This window comes from Candoia aspera, chromosome 17 (assembly GCF_035149785.1).
Source record: "Candoia aspera isolate rCanAsp1 chromosome 17, rCanAsp1.hap2, whole genome shotgun sequence".
In the NCBI taxonomy this organism is placed as follows: Eukaryota; Metazoa; Chordata; class Lepidosauria; order Squamata; family Boidae; genus Candoia; species Candoia aspera.
In genome coordinates this window covers 11,805,571-11,817,831 of record NC_086169.1, presented here as the reverse complement: position 1 = coordinate 11,817,831, position 12,261 = coordinate 11,805,571, and the positions used below count along the sequence as shown (strand labels likewise).

At 44.6% G+C, this 12,261-nt stretch overlaps 1 long non-coding RNA gene across 1 annotated transcript; it reads left to right on the top strand.

Annotated features, from left to right (window-relative positions):
• Window positions 1–7,296: 7,296 nt before the first annotated feature.
• On the top strand, window positions 7,297–8,960 carry LOC134506672 (uncharacterized). The gene is made up of 2 exons (XR_010068824.1): window positions 7,297–7,608; window positions 8,826–8,960. It is a non-coding gene; the product is annotated as an uncharacterized LOC134506672 (long non-coding RNA).
• The last annotated feature ends 3,301 nt before the right edge of the window (window positions 8,961–12,261 follow it).

Genomic DNA, 12,261 nt, shown 5'->3' with positions numbered 1-12,261 from the left:
CTATGCTTACACATACAGAGATTTTGGAAATTAAGCAGCAAATTCATGATAAGTATAAACCAGGTTCTTTTAAGGCTGGGGGGTGGGGGAGCAAGTAATTATTAAGAAGCTAAACTAATGCCATCTTAGAAGGGAAGTTAGTGCTTTGCTATTACACAGAAGCAATACAGTACATAGATTAGAAAGGAATGCAAGGACAATTGTTACATTGATAGTAACACAGATAAAATGTGCCAATTAGAAAATGAGAAATCAGGCTATTCCTAAATAGGAAGGTAAAAGTTGAAAATTCTAGAACTAGACACGCACAGACTAGTTGTTTACACTTGACTATAAAATGGCTTGGAAGGGGCTGTCCACACTCAATGCTAAATGCTTTTGCCTTGTGTGCTAACTTAAATGTTTGAATTACTGTACAGCATCTGGTGTTTTGACCTGAGCAAACAGCAAACCAAGGGAAGAAATTCTATAACACACTGTAGGAACAAGGTGGCACCAGTCTACTCAGCACTCCAGGAGGGAAGACAGGACTGGTTTCCTCACCTTCCCCAGTGGTTGTCTTCCTCCAAGCAATCTTGGAGATTCTCCACCCTTTCTTCCACTTTACTTGCTTTAATTTATTTGAATTTATCCCACTGAAAGTGCTCTCTGTTCCTTTCTTCATTTAACCTTTGCACTAATCACAGTTCTTGGCAAAGATGAGTTCAGATCAGCTGACTGCACATGCAGTATTGTCAGATGTGGTCTATGGAATAAACAAGGAAATGTGATAGCAGCGTATTGACTTTTCCAAACTTGAGATTGGCCTTTTGGAAAACATCGAATGAAAAGAAGGTCTGTATTTATTTTGGATGATACTGGGATGGGAAGCCAGTTTTGTCATGTATGACAATGAATCCATTAACATTCTCTTCCTAATTTGCACTGGAGTAGTCAGTGGTACCAAGTTTTGCTTCCACACAACAAAACTTGAGCTCTGGTGTTGAAGGTCCTTAACAGAGTGCTCAGGGATGAAAGTGTACCCAAGCCAGGCTCTTTTTCAGAGAGAGAGCAAGAGAGAGATCAGCTGGCAGAAGTTATGTGAATGGCAAGCTGTCCTAACAGTTGCTTCAGGAAAATCCCCATAAAATATTCTCAGAAGACCAAGTATGTGTCCCAGCCTACAAAGCCTGGAGCAGCTTTAGATTTACTCTGGGCACCCTTCTGGTTACCTAGAGAAATAAGAATGGATGTAATCAACATGATACTAGTATTTACCTCTTAGGTTAAAAAAACCCCCCCAAAATCTTTCACTATTTGGAAGAGGTTGGAGTTAGATGTCCAAAGGAATTTCCTCACTGCACAAGCTGTTGGCCAGAGGAACCGCATGCCATGTGACATGAGTTCCTCTTCACTGAAAATCTTCAAGCAAGGGCTTGATGGACAACTGTCGGATATGGTCTGGCAGAACCTGGGATGAACAGTTTAGATTACATGACCCCTCAGGTTATTTCCTCAGGATGGTCACAAATCTTCCACACTGATATAGGCCAAGTCAAAGGCCTGGTTCTTTTTTTCCCCTGCTAAGCCACGATGCATTTTCATTACAGCTGGTACAATGAGCAATAATTACTCCTGCTGAACAAGCAAAGTCTTCAGCTAATTCCTAGTTTGTTTCCCTTCCTGCCCACTGAGAAGTTTATATATTTGTCATGGGTACCTTTATTTTATGCCTTTATTTGTTGTTACTCTCTTTGAAATAAAGAAATAAAAATCTCCAAAACACCAACAGAGTCAGCACCAGGACAGTCAAGGCGGGTGGAAGTAATCAATGTTTATGGAAGGACTAAGTTAACTCTGTTAAAGTTGCTTTTCTATAATTAAAGCAAAAACCTGAAGGTTCAGCTGGCAAAGACACTCATTTCTAAACTTCTGGGATGTAATAGGACACTGTCCCTGTTTGTTAACCCTCTGTATACAGTAGCTTTTTAAAGAATAATAACCACTCCACAATATAATAGATAGTCCAACAATAAATACTCATTGTTGGAGTACTTATTAGGAAAAAAAGGAAGGACGAGAAAAAATGTGCATCTCCCATTTCATCAAAAAGTACACTCAGTTATTCCTAAACAATATCATTGTGGCCCAAGTTCTGAAGCAAAGGAGCTGTTGAAAGACCTTGTTTCAGAATCACCATCCGTAAGGTCTGAAACAATCTCTGAGAAGAAGCAAAGGGCCCATAAAATAGGTGTTTCCATCTTCAAAAGAGAAGAGGAAAACAACAGATCATTCAACCTGGCTGCTGTCAACATTGGATGAAATTCTAGAATAACAATCAGTTTGCCAGCTTTTACAAAAGAGCACATTGATTTTTAGAAGGCAGTCTAAGCTACCAAGAATGGATGACGCCAGGGCAATCTTATCTCATGGAAACAATATTTTTTCTAAAATATTAGACAAGGTAACTTAACAGGACCGCTTGCAATTGCTTTCAGAAATTGCTGAATCTGTGCAAAAGGTTAACAAAGTTGCTGTTCCAAGGTGCCAGATGGCTTCTAACTACCCTCACAAGGAGGGGTCAAAGGGGGAGATCGGGACCGAATCTCTCTCCCAGCCCCAGTGGAAGAGTCTGTAGCTCCTGCTGCTGTGATGCGAGGAAGCCCAGAAGGGGACTTGCTGGGAGAGATTTTGACTCCTTAGAATTCAAAGCCCTCCCAACCCTAATATGTGACTTCAAAATGGGGATAAATTTGCTCCAGCATTGAGAAAATAGGGAACGGGAAAAGCCCAGGGTGTGGGCTTCTGCCAACATCCCTGCTTGCTCCAGGAACTGCCCTCAAAAGCAGAATATAAGCACAAACTAAGATTTTCAACCAGCCTGGCAATTGATCCGGATCTTTCCTTTGAGGTCAATGGTCCAAATCTTGTTTCCAATCCAAGATCAGTGAAACCTGTGATCATTTCTAGTTCAAGGACTGCCTAAATGTCAGGTTCAGCAGTGGGGCAATAAGGATGTAGAGGTTGTCCCATCTGCTCTGCTCCCAAGCAGCTTCTGGCTGGCTGCTGCTGCGGTCAAGAGGGGTTTGTTGGTTCTTGGTGGATCTTCTGATCATCCAGGGGAATCTCATTTTACAGCCACCAAGAATGTATTTTTAATGGTGGCCTATTTGGCAGAAGACATCTTGAGGTTAAAGTGAAAATAACTTCCTAAGGAACCTCAGCGAACAGGCACAGTTTCAGCTTTAAAACACAAAACGGTTTCTCTGAAACAGTTTATGCTTCAAGGGGTGAGAATTGGTGGGGCTCGGTGACAGGGAACTTGATCCAGAAACTGAGAGACGGGCAAAGGGGACCAATGCCAAATCACACTGTTGCTTCTAGCAAGCAGAAAAGACCAGCCCTATAGAAATCTGCAATGATTAGATTTCAGTTGAAGATTCAGTTCCATTCAAGCTGTTTTTAGACTTGCCTCTGAAAAGGATTTGTCCATACACTATAATGAGGAAGCCTCTAATTTTTTCAGCCTTTATTATTTTTATAAATAACTCAAGGTGGTGAACATACCTAATACTTCTTCTTCCTCCTATTTTCCAACAACAACAACAACAACAATCCTGTAAGATGGGCTGGGCTGAGAGGGAGGGACTGGCCCAAGGTCACCCAGCCGGCTTTCGTGCCCAAGGCAGGACTAGAACTCACAGTCTCTGGTTTCTAGCCTGTTGCCTTAACCTCTAGACCAAACTGGCTCTTTAATTCTTTAATTTCTTTAATTCTTGTTGTCAGAAAGGTTTCTTAATTAGAAGCAGCATCTGCTGATCCGTGGAGGAGTGGGCTACCACAGCTCCCCCCCCCATGCTGATCTGGGATTGAGAAAAGCAAAATGAAGCATTCAGGGTGGTGGGGGAGTGGAATATTTTTCTATTAAAAATGCCACCTTGATCAAACATTTACCTTTTCCTCACAGTATCCTGTTTGTTCATCCAACAAAAAATTAATCCAGGAATTTTTCCTCCTCCTCCTCCCCTTTCCTTGTATGCCTCCCAATTCTGTGCATGTAATTTATCTAACATGCAGAAAAGATTAGCTGGGCTGCATCACAGCAATCTCCTTTTTTTATATACAAATTTGTTAAAAGATTGATCAGCTCCATGTTTATGTGGGTACACAGAGTTGCCTGCTGTAAACCAGGCCTGCCAGTTCATATTGGGACAGAGTGTGGGAAAGTGTGGGAAGAGGCGTATGGTTTATCTGAGAAGCAGCAGCACACTCCGGATGTGAGAGGTGTAGGAAGAAAGCCTTGGAAAGAGCCCCCCACTTCCTTGACTCACCAGAACTGGGGTTGAGAGTGGACCCTTACAGTTTTCAAGCCTGTTTTTACTCCCAGACTAACATTAAAGAGACCTTCCTTGAGAAACCTTTGCTTTCAACAGCTCAAGGGAAATCAGGTCACCCCTAGCATCTGTCCCATTTTTAAGTTGCTCCACAAGTTAGAGATGTCAGAAGGGGCTAGAGAGGCCTACCTGACAAATGCCCAAGCTGAATGGGATGAGTGGGAGGGGAAGGCACAAGAAGTACTTGGATGGATCCTTAAAGAGAGAGGCGAGAACTTAAAAAACAAAAGAATAGGGCAGTGAATGGAGAGGATGGAGCAAGGGTGGTCTGCAGTTACCTAGCTTTTTTCCCCCCACTTTTGGAAAAGAGGAACATCCAGGTGCTTCTTTAGGATTTCTTAAAGATAATACATGCATCAGCAAGTTCTGCAGGATGCAACTACCCTGAAGATTTATTCCAAGTAAACAGGCATTCCCAGATCATATTTCCAAGAGCCTCCAACCTTCATCTGCAAAAATCACTTGGAAGTTTCAGCAAATGTAGATACTTCTGATCTGTTTCTTTTCAATTAAATTTTTCTCTTCAGTTGTGATATTTCATCCCACAAGATCTCAGTTTTATCTATTAAATCATATTAAAAAGACTGAGCTTTTCCAGAGGGCATTTGGACATCAGACATTGTATGTTGAGTGTATGTGTTATATTTTATTATATGTATTATGGTATTGCCTTTTTGTCAATTGCTGAGACTCTATTTGTGGTTGCAGTGGAATATAAATTTGATATATAAGCAAATAAATATTTGCCTAGAACGACCTGTCTACTCTCGACCTCTTTATTACCATGTGTACAGCATATACATCTTGATGTAATGTTCTTTACATATGATTTAATGTTCTTTCAGATTTTTTTCATTGGGTGGATTAAGATGCATGTTTCATCAACATTCCCACATCCTTCTGCCACAGGCAAGTATTTGGCAAAGATCCCTCCTCCCTTCAGTTTTTTTTTTCCTCCAGTACCCACAGGATTCAGTTCGCAGTCCTCCTAATCAACCTCACTGAGCTTTGGCCAATTACGTTTCTAGTAAGTATAATCAAAATCCCTATTTTTCAAGACATTTCTAGCAAGACTGAGGATTGTGCCCCATGTCTATGTCTCTTGTGTAGAAAAAGGATTCCTACCAGAAGTTTCCTTCTGAGGACTGATGTCCTTCTGGCACAGCCCTCGGGGCAGGCTGTCTGCACATTGCAGCTGCAAAGCTTTCGCCTAGAAATAATCCCTCAACTGCGCATTGGTTGTCAAGCCCTGAGAGGCGGCTCTCCAAGGGTGGCTCTCTACTTAGAGCAGTGCCAGCCCTCCGGACCCTGACAACCACCTCAGCAAAGGCGATGTCTTTCTCTGGGCTCTGTTGCCATTTGGCCCTGGCATCCTTGCTTCTCCTGCCGAGCCATGGAAATGGGCACCCCAGGCCTTTCGCAGCACCAAACCAGCTCTTCGGCTTTTGGAACAGGGAGAATGCAATGCTCCAACCTACTCTACTGTATCACAAGGCCCTGAATTACTTGGGCAAGGAGCACAGTACATACCACGCAGCGCCTGGAGAAAAGGTACACATCTCAGTGTTGGCAAGCTAAAAGTGGCAGGAGGAGGTTTCTTTCGCATTCAGCCACTGTTTTTCTCGCTCTGTTCAGTTTTGCTTGCAGAACTACTTGGTGAAGCCTTCTGGTTTTGCTCGTGTCGAGTTTCTTATTGCAAACGTCCCCTTGTACTCCTCATTCCGTTCAGCTTCCCTCTTCTAGAACCCAGCAGCAGTATTTTAATGTCTAAGACTTTATCTTTTAAATTCTCTCAGTCTTTTAAAGTCTTTTTAACATTTTGAAGAATTCCAGTGTTTCAAAGTACTCCTCGCTGTGATGACTCCTGCTGCCACTCAGGAGCAACAGCATCATTGGGGTGGCAGAGAGCCGCGTCCTTCCACATCCAGGCGCAGCTGGTGCTCACTTGCTTGGTGGCCCGATGGCAAAAACTGCTCTTGCTGGTCATTTTTCCTCACATTCAACAGAATCCCCCTTACTTGGTGCTCTTTTCTCCCTCCTTAGAACTGGTACTGTCATAAAGGGATACTTTTTTTAAAAAAGTATTCTGTTGCCTGTTTCCCTGTTGCAGGAAAATGTTCTGCTTCTCCTAACTGAATGAAAAGAGGTGTCAGCACCTGATCATTCGAGCATTCAAATACACAGTCAGGAGGCTGGGATTCCTTTGTTTTAATGAAGCGTAATGAATGGTACAGAAGACAAGCTGCAAATAAAGATTTCCCACTCAAACCTAATTTAAAACTACATCCCCTTAGTTAGTCCCCTTTCCCACAAATCATGTCACTCCCCCTCCCATCCAGATGGTATTCCTGGCGTATCTCAACCCTACATCCTTGATGTGCTCCATAGCCATAATAAACCACCTTACACTCCACACACCCTTCCTGTAAGGATTGCCTATTCTAATGTACATCAGACTCATAAGCAGGGTTTCAAAGATATCTGATTTATTGAAGAATAGTATGCAGGATTGCAAAGAAAGCTGAGAATGATGAAAGCGCGGCAAATTCAAACTAAAAACCCTCAGTGAAATTTAAATCCCTCCCCCCATAGAATCTTCACAATCCCAGGTGCTCCTAATGGTCTCTGATGGTCTGTGGGAAAAGTCCTTGAACAGAGAAAATAACCCAAACACATTCCGTTGTCCTGATTTCACATACAGAGCTTGGTACAAGGTTTCACAGCAGCTCCCTCCCAAACAGAAACGCGTGTCAGCACCATGGCATGTGAAACGTTATGATGTATAAACTACATTGAAACAGTGAACATGACAACTCCCATCTGGCAACAGGGGAGAATGAAATGATGGGAGATGCCCTGATAAGGGTTTCTGTGAAACCTTTGATTGGGGGATCTGACAAGAGGCAAGTTAAACATTACTAACCTGTTGTTTTGAAATTCTGGTGTAAATTCTTTAAAATCCAAAAGACGTGCTGCAGCCCCTGGACTCAGTCCACATCTACCTGACCATGCAAAGTCCTCCAGCTGATCATGACCTCCTGCCAACCGCTCTGCAGGGAAAGATCAGGGACATGGAGGGGAGGAAGAGGAAGCTCACCTAAGGATCTCCCTGGTTGTATTTCAGAATATCCACGGGCAAATTTACCAGTTCAGAACCACTGTGGTGAAGGTCAAGTGCCCTGAGGAGCAGAAAAGAGTGACTCTCAAAGATTGTGAAATAATTCCTGGATCACCGGTGGGTTTCACAAAGGTCTTCCTAGCTGTAACCACAACTGAAATGGGGGTGGGGGAGGCTGGATGTAGCCCAGCCACGGGGGGGTGGGGGGGAAGACGGCTTTTTGCCAAGCATGCTGGAGTGGGATTCGGGCCTCCTGTCCTCCAGCCATGATGCCACGCCACCAGCCCATTCTCTGTCACTGGTGCGCACAGACACTCCAAGCAGAAAGCGGGGTGGGCACCCGCCTCCAGGGCTTCACCCTCCCAATTCCCCCTCTCCACCCCCTTGCACTGAGAGAGAGTTTTCAGCTGAGCAGAGGTGAAGGCATGGCTGCAGCCACTCCAAAGCCACTGATCAGTGAGTGGGACAATTAAATTTCTTCTTTGTTACAGGAGTTTTGCTTCTTTAAAGCATCCATGATATGTAACAAGATCTCATGGACCATCTCCCTCATTTCTGTAAAGGGGCCCAGATTGCAAGTCCTGCCACCCCAGCTGTCTAGAAAGTAGGAACAGGTACAGGGGAGAGAGAGGGAGCCTCACCTTCTCCCAAACAGTATCTCCACCTGGTACTGCCCATCTCCACACCTCCCAGACCAGACAGTATGCTTTGGGTGGGGTTTCCATCTTCGGGGCTTAGCAGCTGCATGCACACAGGCATCCCACAGGGGCCCTTTGCTGACTGACACCCTCCCCCTTGCCTTAGAATCCTACAAGAAGGAAATGTTGGAGAAGTTCCCAGTGCAAGCCCCCCCCCCCTCGGGTGGCAGATGGCTCCCTACCCTCCACATCTGTCTGGGTGGCCCTGTGCTGCTCCATCCATGGCCCTGGCAGCCCCCCTTCTTTCTCCAGCCTCCCCGTGATCTCAGCAGCCATCCAGGAGGGTGATCAGCTTCCAGTGGTCAATCCGTTGAGGATAGGCTGCCTCCATCATCTCCACCAGAACATTTTGCACATGTGACTAATCCTTTAAGCACATTTGGCTGCTGTGGCCCCGCCATTGGCAGTACAGCAAAGCATCAGAATGACAAGCTGAATCCAAGAACCTCTCAGGGATGGTCTTTGCACAGCCCACTGATCCAGAAAACACAGAGTACATAGTGTCCTTTGGATATTATGGAAATGCAGACAGGAATGTGGAGTGGGGAGGAAGGTCAAGATTTTAGAAAAGGAGGCCAACTACCATGCCAAATACCTGCAAAGCTCTTTTCTGTTTTATTTCTTTTATGCACATAGAAATATTTGTGCAACTTGGAAATGGTCACCATCCCTGCTTTCAAGATCCATAACATAAATATACTAGGTTGCAAGGAGCTCCCGACCAGCACAAGCTCTCCTGTCAGCTCAGTCGAAGGAAACGAAAGAGAAGAAGGCACACCATATATGCGCTAAGAGTGGCTCCCTAACTTCTACTCCCTGAAGATAGACTACACTGTGGACCCCCAGCCCAGCTAGCATTTGGCAGCAAAGGTGGTGTGTGGCAAGCAATCCTCCCCCAACCACGGTGTCCATGAAACGAAAATTCAAAACCTCACGAGGGTGGCTAAAAGCTTCTGAGATTCTGGCCATTTAAAGAACACTGCCAGGACCACATGCAGAACTGTCAGGGACCATGTTGGGGACTCTTGCCATAACTTTTCCCCAAGGGCTCTTGAATTGGCCCAGGATGTGCTAAGAAACCTCTTAAGATTTTCATTATACGTGGGAGATGGAGGGGGAGAGTGGGGAGGAAATACCTTGAGAAAATGAAGTAACTTAAATGGGCTCTATGTTGGAATTATCAGGGGTCAACTCAGCATTGTCTCATAAGCATAAGGGGGTCGCTCTAGCAAATTGCATCTCTATTGTGCTTGTGGGATGTCACATGGGTTACCTGATTTCCTCTTCCTCCTTCTTCTTGGGCTTGGGGATTAACAGTCTCCATTACCTCATGGGCAGACATGCAAGCAGGAGGTGCTGCAGGAATGCAGCCCTCCCCCAACCATCTTCTGCTACAAAGAACCAGTGATGATTAAGTGCTTTCTACTGTGAATCTACTTGTATCCAGATCTACTGAATAAAAGTAAGCTATCTCTATTTTCCTTCGTCTAACTATAGTGTGAAGACTGAATTTATTTCTGAATGTAATTAAGCTTAATGTGCAAGTTCTCCTTTGGTTCACGCTTCTACTCTGCAAGTTTGCTGTTAGCTGCTTGGAGTTCTTTTATTAACCTTTAAAACTCCATAACTCTACATGCTCATTCCTTTTATCCTGATGATCAAACAGTTCTGAAGTGCTGTTAATGTCTAAAACATCTTCCAAGTATCATTGAAAAATACTAGTAAAGATTTCAGTTCTTCCAGAAAATGGCTAATCCACACCCCAGATTTAAGCAAATTGTGAGCCCGTAGGAATCTTTAACAGGAATCCATAAACACAGCCGTTCCCTCACTTTGCTGTTCTGCCTTTATACCTGAATGCTTCATTTTCTACTTGCTTCAAGTAGAAAAATAAAATTGGCTCAACAGAGAGCCCAAAGTTTGACTAATTATTCTGAGTTGCATCATTACTTTCTACTGGACTTTCCATACACCTAACCATGTTGAATATTTGCTCTTATCCTTGGGGCAGTTTGGGGTAACACTTCTTGCGGGGTATGTCAAGTGGGGAAGAAACTTGGTAGCGATCCAAACTAATCACAAGAGACATCTCCAGACAGAACAATCCTTTTATTAGGACTCACAAAATAGTGCAACAACAGGAATTTCATAGCACTGTCTGGAACAGAGCCAATCCTGTGTCTGAAAGGGCAGCTGATTGTGGGTTGTGTTTCTGGTGGGTAAGGATTCAGCTCCCCTCCCCACAAAGCCCCTTAAAGTCTGTGGAGGAGAGGCTTCAGTGGTAGAAACTTGTCCTGGGCAGGACCACAACATAGGCAAGCAACCTTTTTTTTAACTCTGCCATCCAAATATGTGCTTACTAAAGAGTAAGCCCCTTTGAATTGAAAAAACCCTCCTTGCCATCCAAGTCGTGCTCCTGTGTTTACTCGGGAGTAGAGTGAGATTCCTGTAGCTTCCTTCATCTCTTCCCCCAGCTGGAAAGGGCCTAGCAGTAGCACGTGGCCAGAGGGTCATCAGTCATCTGTCTGGCAAGACTTGCCTTGGGAGAAGGGGAAACAGCAAAAGTGAAATGGATACAACCTCGCCGGTGCACTGGGGATGAGAGAAAGGCGACATTATGAGAACATGTCCTCAGAAAATGGTAACTGAGCCATCTTCAGGCCATGGTTAGCAAGGTGGCTAGCAGCAACCTGGAACAGCTTTGAGGCATGCAGAAGTGGAGGGGCCTGCCGACCTCTCTGTCTTTGGTGCAAACAGGTGCTTTGCACAGCTTCTGGTTGTGTGTCAGTCGTGCCCATTTCTGTACTGGGGGGCACTGCTCATGGTCAGTCAAGTCCTTGTGACCTCCAGATTGGACTATTGCAAGGCACTGTACACGGGGCTGTCCTTGAAAGCATTTGGAAGCCTCAGATGGTGCAGAATGCAGCAGCACGGGGAGTTAATGGGGTCAGGTTTTTGGTGCATGCATGTGACATCACTACTCCCCAAGTTGCATTGGCTTCTGGTGTGCTTCCAGGTGCAATTAAAGGTGCCGGTAGCTACCCAAAGCCCTTCATGGCTTGGGACCAGGCTACTTATAGCACTGTCTCTCCCAAATGTTTCTACCCATCCTGCCGGTCTGGCAGGAGGGCATGATGCAGGTGCCATCAGCTAAGGAGTGTCAGCTGGCAGGGCCCAGGAGGAGGGCCTTTTCTGCTGTGGTACCTACCCCGTGGAACATCATTCCACCTGAGATTACCTTAGCCCCTACCCTGCTGGCCTTTTGCAATGCAAAAGGTTTTGTGCTCAGGCCTGGGGAAGTGTGATAGAGCCCATCTCTTGGTTTTGTTGACAGTTATTTTATGAAGCTCATCTGCGTGTTTTTATTTTATATTATGTATTTTATTTGCTCTTATCTATTTTTTGTAAGCTTCCCACAGTCACATATGTGGGAAGGGCAGCTAGCTAAATCAATCAATCAATCAATCAATCAAATAAATGCTTCCCGTGATCTGGACTCCAAGATTGCATTTGTCTTTTTGGCAGCTGCATCACACTGCCGGCTGTTTGACTTGTGGTCATAAGTACAGCCAGATTCCTTTCACAAGTACCACTGCCAAGCCAGGTCTCCCTTATCCTATATTTATGCCTTTCTTTTTCCTGCCTAAATGCAGAACTTTACATTTCTTCCTGTTGAGGCTAGTCATTTCAACCCACTGCTCAAACCTGCCTAGATCTTTTAGAATCTTTTCTTTGTCATCTAAAATATTAGCCACCTCTTCCAGCTTTGTGTCATCTGCAGACATGATAAATGTCCCTCGGCTTGCTCATCTAAGTCACTGACAGATGTGTTGAAGAACACAGGGCCCAGGACGGTCTCCTCTGGCAGTCTACTTGATATCTCTGATCTAGCCTGTATTTTACCATTTTATTAAGGGGAATAGCATGAGACCTTGGCTGAGCAGGAGGATCTTCTAAGCTAGTAACCTTACTGAAAAAGAAGGTAAGGTTGGTCTGGCATGATTTGTGACAAACTCATGCTGGTTCTTGTCAATGGTTGTATTCCTATCAGAGTGCTCACAAACATGCTGTC